Source organism: Microtus oregoni, unplaced genomic scaffold (genome assembly GCF_018167655.1).
Source record: "Microtus oregoni isolate MIOR12 unplaced genomic scaffold, Mior012 000000F_ref0000247, whole genome shotgun sequence".
Lineage (NCBI taxonomy): Eukaryota > Metazoa > Chordata > Mammalia > Rodentia > Cricetidae > Microtus > Microtus oregoni.
Genome location: NW_024543059.1, coordinates 87625341 through 87642951, shown reverse-complemented (window position 1 = coordinate 87642951; position 17611 = coordinate 87625341).

Genomic DNA, 17611 nt, shown 5'->3' with positions numbered 1-17611 from the left:
ACTATGGAATAGTGTAGGAAGTTCTGGCTAAAATGAAAATGGAAAATAATACCCTAAACCTTCTTTTAAGAAAACACATGGAATTTATTTTCCGAGTCGTAGCTTTAAGACAAGCTTTATTACCTTATTAGATTCCCAGACAGTGTGGGATACATAGCAAGTGAGTCAGCACCAGTTATTACTGTGTCTCCCTGTTGCCTGTATATTCACTGATAAGTTATGCAGAAATTTCTGGAGACTGTCCTTTGCATATGCTTCTGTTTGAAACCCTTCATGTAGAATGCTTTTTACATCTCTGCCTCCAAGAAGCATGACATCTTATTGTTTCTTCCTTTGTCATTATGCACAGTTAAGTCAGTCTACAGGGGAAAATTTGTGAGCCTGTTGATCATAGAAAACCTCATAAAATAAAAATGTGCCTGAGTACTGCCACTCTCCTAAGTATCCCAATCACACCACAATGGTGTTTCTCCATCAAATACACACTCATGCTGGCAAAGTGTAAAGCATTTATTTCTTCTTTTACCTGTTTATCCAACAAATATTAATTAGCTGTATCCTATGTGTCAGAGATTATGTATATCAATGATTTGATAGGGAACCAAATAAATGGTAATTTTTTAAATATTGATCCCTTGGATTTGAATACATGAAATTCTAAAATAAACAATTAAATATAATACACAGTATAAAATGATTACAAGTGACCTATATTTAAACAAATACAGCAGCAAAGTAGAGGATAGGTAAATGTCAAAGCTGCTATTTTAAATAGTGTGGATATAGAAAGGTTTATTAATAAAGTAGCAGCTTATTGCCAGGGAAATTCATGTAAGCATTTGGAGACAGCGTCCTAGTAGAAAGGCCTCTTCTACCTAGATATTTCCCAGAAGTCCATGGTTGGTGAAGGCAACACAGGGAAGTGCATGAATAAAGGCGATAAAGTTATAGAAGTCTAAGAGGTGTATAGAGAAAATATGTGCTCAGGAACCTACTTTAAAATTCAAATGAAACTGGGAACCCTTTGTAAAGGTTTGGATGTAGGAGTTATCCTAGTCACGCTGTTAAATTAAACAGATACTGTGGTGTACTACCTGAAAGGTGTTCATCATACAAGAGCCTGGCAGAGACGCATTATTTAAGCCAAATGCCTGCCAGTCATTGCAGCCAATGTTAGTACACTAACCCTCTCCTTGTTTTACCATTTAGAGAATTAGCGAATGAGACCTGATGATCTCCTAAGTTGTTAAGGCTTTAATAACCTGTTAGTGCTTGGGTGCTCCAAAATGGAGCAACAACCAATTAGTGTCAAAAATCAATGTGATAAGAGACGTGGAATAGCACCATGTGTACCAAGAAGCCTCCTCCCCCCAAATTAAACACGTGTGTTTGCGGAGCAGCTGTTGATCTTAGGGTGTATCCGCTCCAGTCATAACAGCAGACAGATGGCATGAGCAAATTAGGACAATTTGAAGAGGATTTGTAAACTAAGAGACTAATTACTGAAGCACGGGCAGAGTGTAGAGGTCCCTCAAGGGAGTGTAGAAATCTGGGCGAGCTGCCACAGGCCAGTTACCACCTGTAAATCACGGGGGGGGGGGGGGGGTTGGCATGGATGGAAGCATCCACTGGTGTCAGGAATGAAAGAACCAGGAAAGCCCGGAAAGAGAGAATGAGCCACCAAAGAGAAAGGAAAAGTATTAAACATCCCGACCTCATTCCCTGCTCTTGTTATTCTGACTCTCTCTGATTCCTCGTATCTGAATGGAGATCTGAAGCAGAAATTGTTATTATCTGCATTGTGTGGAAAGTCAGTCTGTAAGGGAAAGGACCACCAGTAAGATTCACAGTAAATAACAAGTAGGAATGATCCTATGAGAAAAATTCCTGGATCTTGAGTGTCAGTGTCTGTAACTATTTATGAAGATAGACAGAAAACAGTTCATTAGGACACAAGCTGGAATTCATGGTTGCATTTTAATTAAAAGCCCATCACTCGAGATATGATAACAATATGTGGACAAAATATTTTGAGACTATAACTCAATTCTGAGCACTGCTCACAGCATCCAAATGGCTTTGCACATTTCTGATACTTCAAAGCTCATTATTCAAGGTCACCCTTAAGAGTATAAGCTACCTAGGAATACTCTACAATTGTGATTCTCCTTCCTGCAGTTTACTGATGCCCACAGGGCTGTTTACTCTGCCTTAGTCATAGTTCATACTTGTTCATCTCTAAAATGTCACATCTGTTTCCAATGCAAGACTTTTGCATTGCCTGCCTGCTTGAAACATTAGAGCTTTGTTACTTTTATTAACTGAACCTAGAGTGTTTAAATGTCACAATAGTAATTAATGAAAGAGAGAATATCGACTTGAGAGGGGAGACTGGAAGGACCTCACACGAGTGTAACTAGGAAAAGATGGAGGCGGGAAGTAGAAGAGGAAAGCAATGTAATTGTTTTTCATTAAAAACATAAAAATGAGGAAATAAAGTTGGGTGATAAGAGAAGGGGATAGATATGAGAGAAGCTTTGGGAGAGGATATAGAGTATAAAAGTATAAGACCTCAAAGTATTATTTAACATTCTCTGCAAAACAAACCGCAACACAGTCTCTTGCTTCTGCTCACTCATTAATTACTGATTCATTTCCAGTCCATCTGATGGTGAAATTTCTCATTTATTTTCATACAAATAAAATTTTTTCTTCATTCTTCTCTTTATGTTATCCTGCATAGCATATCACGGTTAGTACATCATACATTTTATTTAATTATTTGGAGACTATTTTATAAAAATTGTATTTACCTTATTAGTGGAGCCAATTTTTTTTTTGTATTTTGTTTACAGTTTTGGCCCCCTGGATAAGATCAACCCTAGACTTATAAGCTATACATTCAGCCAAATTTGTAGAATAAAGACTTGACTCTTGGAGTAGCAAACAGAAAGTTAGACATGACTAGACATTCATTTCACAACTAATAAAATTCTGGTAAAAAACAATAGGAGTGAACAGATAGGAGGCTAACAATAAAAATGATTTCCTACCTTGTAAAAAGTAATATCAGAATAAAGATCCCAGAAAATTAAACGAAAACAGGTTAGCAAGGAAGGGAGATGCTTTCCTCCTGTAAATAAAAGGGTTATTGTGACTTGACACTGAGACAATTACATTAAAAAAGAAAAATATGAAAATTGATGTTTTGAATGTCAGCAGTTTAATGAAGGTGACAACTCAAATAAAGGTAATAACGGAAGAAAATATTTATAGTGTTAATCAGCTAAAAAATTATGAATGTTTCCTAACCAAATTTCCTACATATGTATGATTAATATCCATGAAATATTAACATTAGCAGATTAATATTAATACATTAAATTTGATATTTTTTTAAAAATTAAGAATGGAAAATGTAATAAAATACTAACTTGAAATATGTGTTCTACTGGATAACATCAAATTAACAATTTAATTACTGTTTTCTAGTTAATTATTTCATGAGGAAATACTTCAATTTAGAGGGTATTAAAAAGTAACTGAATAACTCGCATTAATATATTCCTGCACTGGTTATGTGTTTCTGTGCTGATATTTATTGTTGTAATAAGAGCGGCGGGGCTGCGTCCCCAACACCCCAGCCGCCTGCTAGCTTATGCCCGAAATAACAGCACACAAACTGTATTCATTTAAACACTGCTTGGCCCTTTAGCTCTAGCCCTTACTGGCTAATTCTGATATCCCGATCAACCCATTTCTAATAATCTGTGAGTACCGCTCTGAGGTGTCTTAGTTCACTTCCTCTTCCTCCCAGCATTCTGTTCTGTTTACTCCATCCACCTATGTTCTAAGCTATGAGCCCAAGCAATTTGTTTATTACTTAACTAATGAAATCAACAGATTGATATATGACACTCCCACATCAATTTATAAAATATATATTTTAAGACTTTGGCCTATTCCTATAGTTTAATTGCATTGGTAAAATAATTTATTCATAATATTTTTTATCTTGCTAACATCCTCAGGTATGTATCTATATCAATTTTTTCACACATGATATTAGCAACTTAGGTGCTCACTATTTTTTCTTTGAAAGAATATGTGCTTATTTGTGTTAATACATACTGAACAGTTCTGCACATGATTTTCTTATTATATGTTTCTCTTCTTGTTTACTCATAAACATGCATGAAAAATATCTGGATCATACCTACAGTCCTGCCACCTCTAACCCTGGTGTCTCACATGCCCCTTCAACACATGTTACTCCAATTTCATGTCTTTCTTCTTTTATTACCCACTTAAGACAATTATTTGTGACACATGGGTGTGGAGTTCTTCACTATTGAGTCATGGGCAGGTCCTTTTTGCAGTGCGCAGTGACTATTACTGAGACACATAACTGTTCAAAATATTGGCAATGACTGAATATTCATATCTATAATGACTTCTATGGCAATCTTGCACCCAAGGATCAAGAAATACAGTGGAAGAAGAGCTAGAATGTAGGAACAGGCATTTCTCCATTTTGGTGAAGCTTGAGAGTTGTTTGTATTCTTCTCTGGTGTGACGAAGCAATTAAAAGATGTCAATGAGAGCTAATATATTGATGCTTAAATTCAGCAGAAACATCTTATTAGCAGACTTTTGCCTGAAAACAAAATCTACCCATTTCTTAAAGAGACATGTTAAGATCTTCTAATGTAATAATGGTCTTCTCTGTTTCTATTTAAAGTCCTAGTAATTCTTCTTCAATTTTTATTTTACATACCATTCCTAGTTCCTCCTCACTCCCCTTCCTCCACTCCTCACCTCCCCCCATCCCATACCCCATCCACTCATCAGAGGATGTAAGGCCTCCCTTGAGGAGTCAACAAAGTCTGTCCTACCAAGTTGAAGAATGACGAAGGCCCTCCCCGTGTATCCAGATGTGGAAGTCCTAATAACTCTTACTTCATGTGTCTTGATGCTCTATAAGTGAGGAAATACTCATTTCAAATGATTTAGAGAATACAGCTCTTAATATTATTCAAGAGCCTTCTTTTTTCCTAACACTTTGCATTCTATAGTCTAATACAAACACACTGTTAATATTAGCATGGTAAAATGTTCAAGAATCCTTTTACTTTCAACTTTTATGTGTTGTACATTTAAATACACTTTTGTATGCATATGTATTTAGGTTATGCTTGTTGATTCATTCTGATAACCTATGCCATTTATGGACATGCTTGTATACATGTGTATTTAGGTTATGCTTGTTGATTCATTCTGATAACCTATGCCATTTATGGACATGCAAGATCATTGTTACTACTTGGATTAGTTTCACTGATAAAATTGGATTAATTTCTGCTATATGTGCTTCCATTTGCTCTTGGTTATCTCACCATCTATTTCTATTTATTTTATTTTCTGATCTTATACTCTTGATATTTCAACTGAGCATTTTATTAATCTCTGTTTTATCTCCCTTGAAAGTATCTAAACTTTGTTTATTTTTTACTTATTATAATTAATGTTTGTCTTAAAGATTTTTTGTTGGGCTCTACTCAGTTGCTTGTGCTACATGCATTTTACAAGGCATGAATTAGTTATACTTGCAGTCAACATATCTACAAGGTCATTTTAAAATAACATTATGTCATTTCTCAGATATTTCCATTGCAGAAGCAAAAAAGCACTAATTTTTAAGCCACCAATGGCAAACTTTATTGCCTTGTTCCTCAGTTGATGGAAAACCTTGTTAAGGAGAACTCAGTTCTCTATTATAAGGAAAATGAGAAGCCTGGTTCAAATGTTTGGCTATTTTATTCAGCCTGTGTTTATTGATATTTCATAAGCCTTGGAGGGTTTTCATTATACAAGGAAATGGTATTATTAAGGGGTGGGAGAGAATCATTATACCCTTTCAATGCCATTTAAGACATATCTTAAAATTAGTGGATGATATTGAATATAAATTGAAATTCAACTGTGTATGTGTGGAATTATGTCAGTAAACTACTGGCCTATAATTCAAATTCTTCCTAATATTGTTTTGTAAGTAATGATTTATTGTAATAGAGCCAAACTCATTCATTGTAGATCTCTAAAGCAGTGTACAGGCTATAATTCCTGAATTGAGTCATTGTGACAGAAAAATTATAGTTCAGAGAAATCATCCAATATCTGACACTATAGAGAGAAAGGTTTGCTGAACTCTACTGTTTAGTAATTGTGACATAAAGAATATTTGTGTATGTAAGGCATGTGTGTTTGTATGTGTGTGTGAGTGTGTGTTTGTATGAAGTCCAAAGACTACATTAGATTGTAGATGTGAAGATATGAAGACTGTAATTTATGAACTAGATATAAGTTTGCAATATATACTGAAATACAATTATACTTTTTTCTGGAATACTCATGAGTAAGGTCTCCTTCTCATGCTGATCCTATGGTAGAGATTTACATATTATAAAATAAATATTGAGTGACCTGACATCTGAGTATTACAGCAGACTTCTGTTTTGATTAGGAGCAGAGATGAGCTAGGTAAGTTGGTTACATTTTATTATCACAAGCAGTCAGGCAGTTAAGCCTCATGTTTTAGTTTGTGTAGTTCCAGAATTTTTTTTTTATTGAGAAAAGGAAGAAAAAAAAAAAACAAGTTTCTACCTCCTCCCAGCCTCTCATTTCCCTCCCCCTCCTCCCATCCTTCTCCCCCTCCCCCCACTCCTCTCCCCCTCCCTCTCCAGTCCAAAGAGCAGTCAGGGTTCCCTACCCTGTGGTAAGTCCTAGGTCCTCCCCCCTCCGTCCATATCTAGGAAGGTGAACATCCAAAGTAGCTAGGCTCCCACAAAGCCAGCACATTGCGTAGGATCTAAACCCCGTGCCATTGTCCTTAGCTTCTCATCAGCCCTCATTGTTCGCCATGTTCAGAGAGTCCAGTTTTAACCCATGCTTTTTCAGTCACAGTCCAGCTGGCCTTGGTGAGCTCCCAGTAGATCAGCTCCACTGTCTCAGTGGGTGGGTGCACGCCTCGTGGTCCCGACTTCTTTGCTCATGTTCTCCCTCCTTCTGCTCCTCATTGGGACCTTGGGAGCTCAGTCCAGTGTCCAGTGTGGGTCTCTGTCTCTATCTCCATCCATCACCAGATGAAGGTTCTATGATGATATGCAAGATATTCGTCAGTATTGCTATAGGCTAGGGTCATTTCCGTTTCCCTATCCTCAGCTGCCCAAATATACATCAATCTCAATTTATCATATTGACACATTTTTGTTTTCATAATGAAGAAAGAATGTTCTATATGCGAGTAGATACTTCTAGGTATCATTTTTAAAAGTCTATATAACATTTGTAAGGTAATAAGAGCAGGCCAATGAAAGTAATTTAAAGTATATTTTATTTCTATATGTATATAATTAACCCAACTGTTGCAAACATTATAATATGGTTTCACATCATGGACCATGGATGTAAGTGATCATATTATACATTATTATTATTATCACGATTTTGTTATGTTGTTACATTATTGTAATTAAGCCAAGCAATCATATTTCATCAAGTTATTTAAAGTTACATAGCCTAATTCCTATTCTTTGAAACTTTGATCATTTCAGGTGATGCAGGTATAAGGTTGGTGGAAGAAAGCAGACTCAAAAAGCTCTCATCCTTATACAGGGCAAATATGCTATTGCCAAACTAGGCTTAAGTGAACAATTTGTGATAATATTTAAAAGGAGAATGGAAGAACAAGACATGTTAAAGAGGCGAACATTCTATTGTTCAGAAGACAAATCTATGTGTAACTTAAAGGACAATAGAAGTCAATACTGATCAAAATTTCATTAAACAAATATAAATATTTCTAAAAGATGATTGTAAGTATACAATGATATAATTGTAGTTGTAAGAAAATATTCTCAAAAGTTATATACATATATACATATATATATGAAGATATTGTTCAAGTATAATTTACTGAAGAAATATCTAAATTGTATTAATTGATATTAATACTCAGTAGAACAAAATATCTATGGCCATGTAATATGCTTATTGTAAGTAGCAAGGGTATTCTTAGGTACTAGTAGTCCGGTTTCTGACTACCCACATGGTGAACATAAACAACACAGAGAAGATATAATAATGTTCTATTTACAGTTTTTTTAAAAAATACTTTAATGTTATATCTTTTATTTACATTATTTCTCTTTTTCAAACATTGTTTAGATCCTCCCTACTTCCCTACCCTCCCTACTTCATGTTTATTCTGTCTTTCTTCCAAAAGAAAAGCAAAAAATAAAAATCAATAAAACCAAAAATCCATATAAGATAAAAAATATCAAACTAAAGCAAAACTGAAAAAAGCACATAAAATCATATAGCCATTGATTTCTCTTCAGATTATATAAATCATTTTCCTTTTACTAATAAAGTTTTGATTAAACATTGGAGCAAGTTCAATAAAACATTTGTGTCAAGTTGTATTTCTAATATGCATTTCCTTAAAATGTACATAAATATCCAATTACAATTTTATTCCCATATGAAATTTTCTACCATTTTAGGAGTATACTACATAAACAAGGTATATTGACACAGATAAAAGATGAATAAAGGAAACATATAGTCCAAAATATCTAGGAAAGAGAAGCAAAGACTGTGTGCAGAATTATGAAACATATATCAGACAATAAAAATGCTTGCAAAGGAGCCAAAATTATGAACAAATGCTTCACAGGATAAAAAGTGATTCTCTCTCATAATTTTCACACCTTGATATATTTTTACATATTTCTGACATAAGTTTTACAAGTATAAAGGTCAATATTGTTGTGGTTACATGATAAGTACTTTTGAAGGAAATAGTTCAAACTTTACTCCACTGGAAGATTAAAAAATATGTATGATAACCTTATATTGCAATTTGCAATATTTCTGTCAAAAATTAAGTTTTAATTTAAGATTCAGTTTTTGAGTTCCAATTGTTGTGTGTGAGGTTACATTTAATTGCATTGAGAATACAAGGAAATATCATTAGTGTTTCTCTTACCATAAAAAGCAATGAGCATTATGAGGCTAAGCATCATTCTGAATCATCTGTCTATAGCAGACTGTGCAATCTACACATTAAATGATGTCTATCATAGAGAATTTAAGTATTTATAACATTAGTTGCATGATAGATATGACTTGCGCAATGTAGCTGTTTGATATTTTTAACATTAAACATACCTATTTTCTGTTTGGATAGGCTGCTGATTCATCCCAGGCCATTCAGAACTGAAATAACTACACAGAAACTATACTAATTGCAATACTGTTTGGCCAATAGCTTAAGCATATTTCCAGCTAACTCTTATATCTTAAATTAATCTATTTCTATTATTTTATTTTTTCCCATGAGGCTTGTGGTCTGTTGACAAGGTTCCAGCTGGCAGTTTGCGTCTTTCCTCTGGTGCCTCCAAGACTTCTCCTTGATTCTCCCTACTCTCCCCTTCTATCTTCCTGGAACTCCTGCCTTGCCCTTTTCTGCTAAGCTGCTGGCAGAAACAGTTTTATTAATTAACCAATAAAAGCAACACATAGACAGAAGGACTTCCCACAGCATTTCCCCTTTTCTGTTTAAATAACAAGGAAAGTTTATCTTTAAGATAGTAAAATTATATTTTATAATGAATTATGACAAAGTAATTCAGAAGTGTATATAAATGGAAAAATAAAAGAATAGCTATATAATCCTAAAAAAGAATAAAATGTTCTTGTTAGCATTATGAAGATGAGAATTGATCTTAAATTCTAGTGAAAGGTTTGCATTGATATCATTACTGGATCTTGAATATAGATGGAGAGAATTGACTAAAAATTTCAGAACAGAATTCTTATGTTTACAACTCTAACATTTAGGAAAGTGACAAGGGAAGTGACACTAAAATATGATTGGAGGAAGAAAAAAAAAACAAATTCTGATACTACAAAAGTTGTTCTCCATTTAATTTGTTTCTTTCATTTTTTATTTTTCCATTCAATTATTTACACTTTCTTCCCTTCTCCCAATCCCCTCCCAATCCCCCACACCCTCTCCTCCCTCTCCCACCCTTCTTGAGAGAGGGCAGAGAACCCTGCCCTGTGGGAAGTCCAAGGCCCTCCCCCCACATCCAGGCTTAGAGAGCTATGAATCCATATAGACTAGGGTCTCAAAAAGCCAGAACATGCTGTAAAAACAAGTCCCAGTGCCTTTATCAATGGCTTCTCAGTCAGCCCCCATTGTCAGCCACAATCAGAGTCCTGTTTGATCACTTGCTCATTCAGACCCGGCCCAGCTGGATTTGGTGAGCTCCAATTAGAACAGGCACACTGTCTCAGTTGGTGGACCAACCCCTTGCAGTCCTGACTTTTTGCTCCTTCTTTGCTTCTCCCTTCTTCTGCCTTTCAACTGGACCTTGGGAGCTCAATCTGTTCCTCTGATGGGGGTCTCTGTCTCTATCTCCAACCATCGCCAGACGAAGATTCTATGGTGATATTCGAGATAATCATCAGCATGATAGTGGGGTAAGGACTATTCAGGTACCCTCTCCTCTGCTGTCCAAGTTTAAAGAAATTATTTATTCGCAGACAAAGGCCAATTCTTGGGAGGCTGAAGTGCTTTTGTGCGAAAAGTAATTAGTATATTGGTAAAAACTATATAATAAAGTCATACTAGTGAGCCCTGAGCTGTCCTCTCTCATCATGCACCCACACAATACTGAGCACATCCACTTCTAACCAATCTTCTCTGCGAGACAGACAAAGTGATTAACCTTCAACATCCTTGAAATACAGCATAAGTTTCCAGTCTCATCTCTGCATTACCTTTCTCACTGTTGATTATATATGTTTGGTGTGACCCTAAAGAATTATATAAATTACTTTGGCCTAAATATACTTTCAAAAACTCCTATTATTCAGAGCAAACGATAAGGTTTGGGGAGAGGATGAGGTAGGGGAAATGCAGAACGTATATTATAATAGCCCAAAATAGAAGAAATAAAATGAATGAAAGCCAAAAAGGGGGAAAAATGTCCTTTTTTCTTTAGTCGGGCTGTGGTGGTACATGCCTTTAATTCTAGCACTCAGGAGGCAGAAGCAAGTGAATCTCTGAGAATTCAAGGCCAGCCTGGTCTACAAGAGCTTGTTCCAGGAGAGCAAAGAAATCATGTCTCATATGCAGAAAAGATTATCTGTGTAATGTGGTCCTTCATATTATTCATCCTTATGTTCAGAAGTCTCAAGATTGTCATTTAATCCTTTAACCTAGCTTCCGTCCTGGTTTGGAACAGTCTGCGTATCATCTTGCAGCAGGGTTCACAAACAATACCCCATTTCTGGGATATTTTTTTCATACTGTTGCATGATATTCCTGGTATATCTACTTCTGCTCTGTCAGTCACCTTTTCCGTGAGCCTTTTCTGAAACACTCAGTTTTTTTTTGGCTGCATGGACCCTGCTACCTTTTGCTAAGTATTTTACACATTCGTCTTGCTTCTTGCATCTCCCAACTATTTATGTTGCTGGAATTATGCTTCCTTTCTTATTTGCACAGTGAACAACATTTTTAAAATATCTAAAATTTCCCTCTGCCTTTAAGATATATCTTGTATTTTTTGCCATGCCACTATCTCTGCCCATTGTCTCTGCCATCAGGTCACCTTTTTCCAACCATGGCAAACTTTTCTGTCTGTTATTGACTTTATATACTCTCATTGCATCCTAGTTCAGTTCATATCCTCAAAACAGCAGCTAGAATGGCAGAAAACATAATTAACACTAGAGTGATTCCATAAATAAAATTTATCTTCCATAGGCAGAAAACATGAGTTTATTAATATAGCTCACAAAATATTGCCTTTTTGAATCTGAATCTCCTGTCTCCTTTATTTGCCTTCCTTTTACTAGAATGAAAAAGTCAAAAAAATAAACTGTATTGTTTTGTTCTGAATGTTCTTTTTATGAATTTCTATACACTATGTTTTTTCTCATAAAGCTCCATGGTTTTCCCTTTTCTGTATCTGTTTCTCACTCTCTCTCAAAAACAAAACAAAATGAAAATAAAAACAAATAAACAAAAATGTATAAGACAAAATACATAAAATAAAAGACCACAAAAGTAAAAATAGTGCCCATTTGTATCAGACAACTATCTCTGGGCATGGGTTTCCTCTGGGTTGTGGATAATATACCCAGTGATGTTCCATTGGAGAAAACTGATTTTTCTCTTTGCCAGTGCAGATAAATTTCAAATATCTTCTTGGCTATGGGTGAAACTTTGTTTCTACTCCCCCTTTTCAGTACTGTGATTTTGTCTTCTTTAAATCTGTGTAGGTCTTTGGCAGTTTGTCACAGCTTCTGTAAGTTCATATGTGTATCAGTCCAGTTATGCCTGGTAGATGCTATTACCTGGAAGCCACCTATTCCCTCAGGCTCTTGTAATCTTTCTTCCTCTTCTTTTGCACAGATCCCCATGCTTTAAGAGGAGGGTTTTATAAAGACATCCCTGTTGTAGGAGGCTGTTTATTTGTTCCTGGTTTCCCAGACTCGAAATAACCACTCAGAAACTATGTTATTAAATCACTGCTTGACCAATGACTTAAGCATATTTCTAGCTAACTCTTACATATATAATTAACCTATCTCTATTATTTTATATTTTACCACAAGGCTCATGGCCTACTGGCAAGTTTCCAACTGGTAACTCCCATCTTTCTCCTCTGGTGGCTCCATGGCTTCTCTCAACTCCACCTTCTTTCTCCCAGAATTCGGTTTAGTTTCCCCTACCTAGCTCTACTCTGCTCTATCACAGGCCAAGCCATCTTCTTTATTCATTAACCAATAAAAGCAAAAAACGTACACAGCAGGACTTTCTACACCACATCCCATTTAAGACTGAGTGCTCAATAGCCTAACTCTCTGTACACTGTGGTAGATTCCCTTTCAAGTACCTATTATACACAAAAGAAAGAGGTAAAGAAATCATCTCTCTTGTCATATACAGTGAAACTCAATACAGTTTAAGCTTGACAATGGTCAAATGTTTACAATATACTCTGGATGAGCTGTCTCTGTTGATTTTAATGGTTTATCTCTTTCAGTTAAAAAGGGCAAGGGGAAGGGAGGGGGAATACATCTTTTAGCAATTGAATTATTATTTAGGAACTCTATAAAATAAATTCTTCTCTGTCTCCTGGGTCTAAATAATACTTAGATATAAAATAATATTATGTGTTTCTTAAAGATTATTGCATAGTTAATTAAAAATTAGTGTTGCGTGAACTACAAAGACATTTCAGTTGGAAAAGTACTTGCTGGACAACTATAAAGACTCGAGTTCAAATAACAAGATACCATGTAGAAAATGAAACATTGTAGTCCATGCCCATAATTTCAGCACTGGGAACTTGGCAAAACCAAATACTACTGTTCAAAAACCAAAACAAACAAAATAACAGCAGCAGCAAAAGCCTAGTAAAATGACTCCTAATGATATTCTGCTGTACCCATAGATCAGTGCCTTGCTCAGTCATCAATAGAGAACCTTCCTCCTTCAGTAAATAGAAACAAGTAGAGATCAACAATCAAACAAAAAAAGTGATCAACTTTGGAACACTCGGCCCCGGATGTCTTTATCAAAACCTTCCCCTTAGGACACAGGGAACCTTGAAGAAGAGAAGGCAGAAAGAGTGAAAAAGCCAGAGAAGATAGAGGTCACCAAGAAAAAAAGATCTTTAAGTCAACATAGTTAACATAATATGAACTCAGAAAGACTGAGGGAGTATGCACAGATCCTGCCTGTGTTTGAACTAGGTCCTTTGCATACTTATGTTATGGTTTCCAGTTTAGTGTTTTTATGGGATGCCTGAGTGTATGACAAGTGGATCTCTATTTCTTGTGCTTTCTCTTAGGCCCCTTTTCTTCTGTTCTTTTTTTTCTTTTTCTTTTATCCTATTGCAATGTGTTACTTTTGCATTATTTTGATATAAATTATTTTATTATTATCTCTTAAAGACCTGTTTGTTTTCTAATGAGAGACACAAGAGGAATATATCCAAATGTGTAAGGAGATTGGACAAGTAGAGGGAGGGAAACCATAATCAGGATATATATTGTGCAAGAAAAAAATCTATTTTTATTGAAAAGGGGGATACATCTGAGAGAGACAGAGAAAGACATCTGATATCAGACTCTGCCCGCTGTATACGAATGTGTTGGAAGAAACACACATGAACATGCATACACCCACTACATATTCATGTGTTCATACACACACTCATGCACACACACACACACACACACACACACGCACACATTTGTTTTACTATTCTTTTAAGATAGCTACTGAAAAGCTTTGTATTGAGTATATAGGTCAAATTATATATTTATTAGAATATGTTGGTCAAAATGGACAAAAAATTAAAAAATTTGAATCAGAAATACTACATTTAGGTATAAATCAGATTTATTAGGTATTAATAAAAAATAAGCTTCTTGCTTTACACTAAATATTTGGAGTATCTATCTATAATTTAATTTTGATTATTAGGTCTGAACTGCTGCAAAGGATGATCAATTGTGTATGTTTTGCCCAGAACAGAATCTGAAACTTAATAGATATTATGAAATAGCTTAACAATCTCAAACCTATTTTAATAAAATACCCTTTACAACATGTAAAGAAAATTACAATATTTATTCTTGAAGGGCTTTTAGGTGGTCAGTGACTACAGTAAAGCTTAGCAAGATATGGCTGAGGAGGCTCATGGGCCAATCAATAGATAAGGATCATGACATGGATATAATAGGAAATGAAGGGCATTACAATAATTAATAACTGTTGAGGGAAGAGTCTTAAAAATAAATGATAACATTAATTGAGATGCTCCAAATGTGATAAAGAAGGTGACCTAAAAGATCATATCCACAATTGGAGAAACAGAAATCAGACATTATCTAAAATTTCTAATATTCATCACCTTTTAGAAAATATATTCCAATCAAATTCCCATCCTAAAGACAAAGAAATGGACAATGCAAAAGTAAAAAAAAGTGAATGTCTCCATGGCTTGCTACATTAAAGGTTTTAGCCTACAGGATGTTGTGGGAAGTTTAGAAGGGATCCATATTAGAACTTTCCTTATGACTGACTGATGTAAGGCACGCTTTTGATGTTGAGAGCAAAAAGGCTCGTGGGAATCTTAAATGTCATTCTCACAGGTTTGATCTTTATTTATTGAGTAATTGATCATGTTTAGTGGATTTCAGAGAAGTGTTATGAATATGTAAAGTATATTGGGAAAATAACTCATTGAGAAAAAGATATACTAGGCAGTTATGAGGTATGAAGAAGAATACAGTTAGCATTTTTCAGGAAGGGAGTGTCAAGTGTGGAACTGCCTTCTCAGGGAACATGGGGCAATATCTAGACATTGGTTGTTGTATCAGAAGCAACATGACACCGGTACCTAGTATCAGTAGGTAAAACCAGCTTTTTGAACTTGATGTCTCTAATGTTTTTACTTGCCTAGTTTCTATTGTCAGTTATATTAATAAGACCATTATGATGGCTCATTTGCTATCTCACCAAAGACTACAAAATTTAGTCAAAACAATAGTTTATATTTTATTTAAGTAACCACAAATCCTAGTACATCTCTGACATATAATAAATCACTAATAGGTGACTGCTGACCTGAATTGAATACAGGTAATGAGATCCTAAATATGACAGTAGTCCTGAGAATACAAAATTAAATTTTACATGAAACATGACATAGTAAGAATCAATTTAATTTTGAAACTGAGAATGATGATCAAGGAGAACATACCATTGAAATATCTTACCAAATGTAAAATAGAGAATATATTAAACATTAAAAATAAATTTTCAGAAACTGAGGAGATTACTTAATTAGTCAGAAAAATATTTGCAGCATTATCATGAGAAACTGAGTTAGATCCCTAACATCAACAAAGAAAAGCACGAGTGATATCTGATTTACTCAGTCAACAGAACACAAGAATCTTGGTCTTGGGATTCTTTATTTATGGCTTACATTGTGCAGCTTGATATTTAAGAGCTAGAGATATGTGTCTGTCCTTAATTGCATGTTCTGCTCTCAGAGGGAAACTAAGTTCATTTTCTGAAACTCAGGTTAGAGGGTTCAGAATTACCAGTTCTTTGGCACTGAACAACCAATCAGTGCATTCGTCCCTGGGGACCACCTCTCTTGCTACCAACTTTACTCAGTTGCCTGTAGTTCTTTGTGTAGGGCTGAGGCCTTATGAGCTTTTGAAAGAAGAATCTTCCCAACTGTAATCTTTCCTAACCACTGAGCCATCTTTTCATTTCCATAAGCCTTCAACTTTAGAGGTTTTTAAATACATATAGAAAAGAGTTTAAGTGAAGTTACCCTATACTGGGGAATAATGTTTCTTTCTGTTGGAATTGATGATCAAATAAATTATCTGTTTCTTATAGAGCCTTCTCCAAACCTTACCCATTTGTTTCTTAACTAAATAGTGACAATTTTCTTACTCTGTAACTATTTTGGAAAACAGTGTTTTTAAAAGATGTTAGGAACCTTATCATTGTTTCGTGCCAAAGTACATCTCTAAATTTGTTCATTTAGAGTAGATACATAACTGATCTTCACACTGAATGAATTTCATTCATTAAGAAGCTTAAGTTAACCCATCTACATGGCCAGCACAATTGATCACATTAGAAATAGAAATACAAGCCCAGGACTTTCTGTGTAAGCACATTACAAGAGATTAAATTATTTTTGTCTATTTTAAGATGCAAATATTTTTACAGTTGAATTTGTGATAAAGGTGATAGTTTAGGCAACAAAATAAGAATATTGTAAAGAAGGCACGTGCTCCATTGGTCCACGTTTACTGATGGGTAAGAAATAATCCGCTAAGACATCAGCTTTTAGTTGCTAAACCTAGAAGGTAATATTATATTGAAAATGGCTCCTTCATATGTAAATTAATCAATAATTCACAATGCTGATGAGTGAATTACTGTCTTAGGTAGAATTACAGCTGTTCTTGTAGAGTCAGAATGTCAGGAAGAGAATGGCCTAACCAAAAGCCAAATTGAAAAGATTTTAATGTGCCTTTATAATGTGTAGATGAGTCTCATTTGACAATGACTGCAATTGGCCATTTATTTTATAGCTTCCTACACTATCTTTTAGACTATATACCATTATGTACTTAAGCTTTTACTATTCAATTATTCCAATAGTTAACCCTTGATGAGTTTTAGAGACATGGTGAAGTTGGTTAACATTCAAAATGTGGTGATAACCCAATTTTGTTCACTATAACTTATATTTATATTTCATATAAGTTTATTCTTTTCACTTTTCACTGTGGTTTCTCTCTTTGATACTCTTTATAGTTCTCTGGTTTTGAACAACTAACTGCAATCTTTCCAGCTTAAGCTATCATTGGTGCTTTTGACCATGACCATTCTGACTGGCATAAGATGATATCTCAGAGTCATTTGCATTTGCATTTCCATGATGGCTAAGGATGTTGAGCAATTCCTTAAGTGTCTTTCAGCCATTTG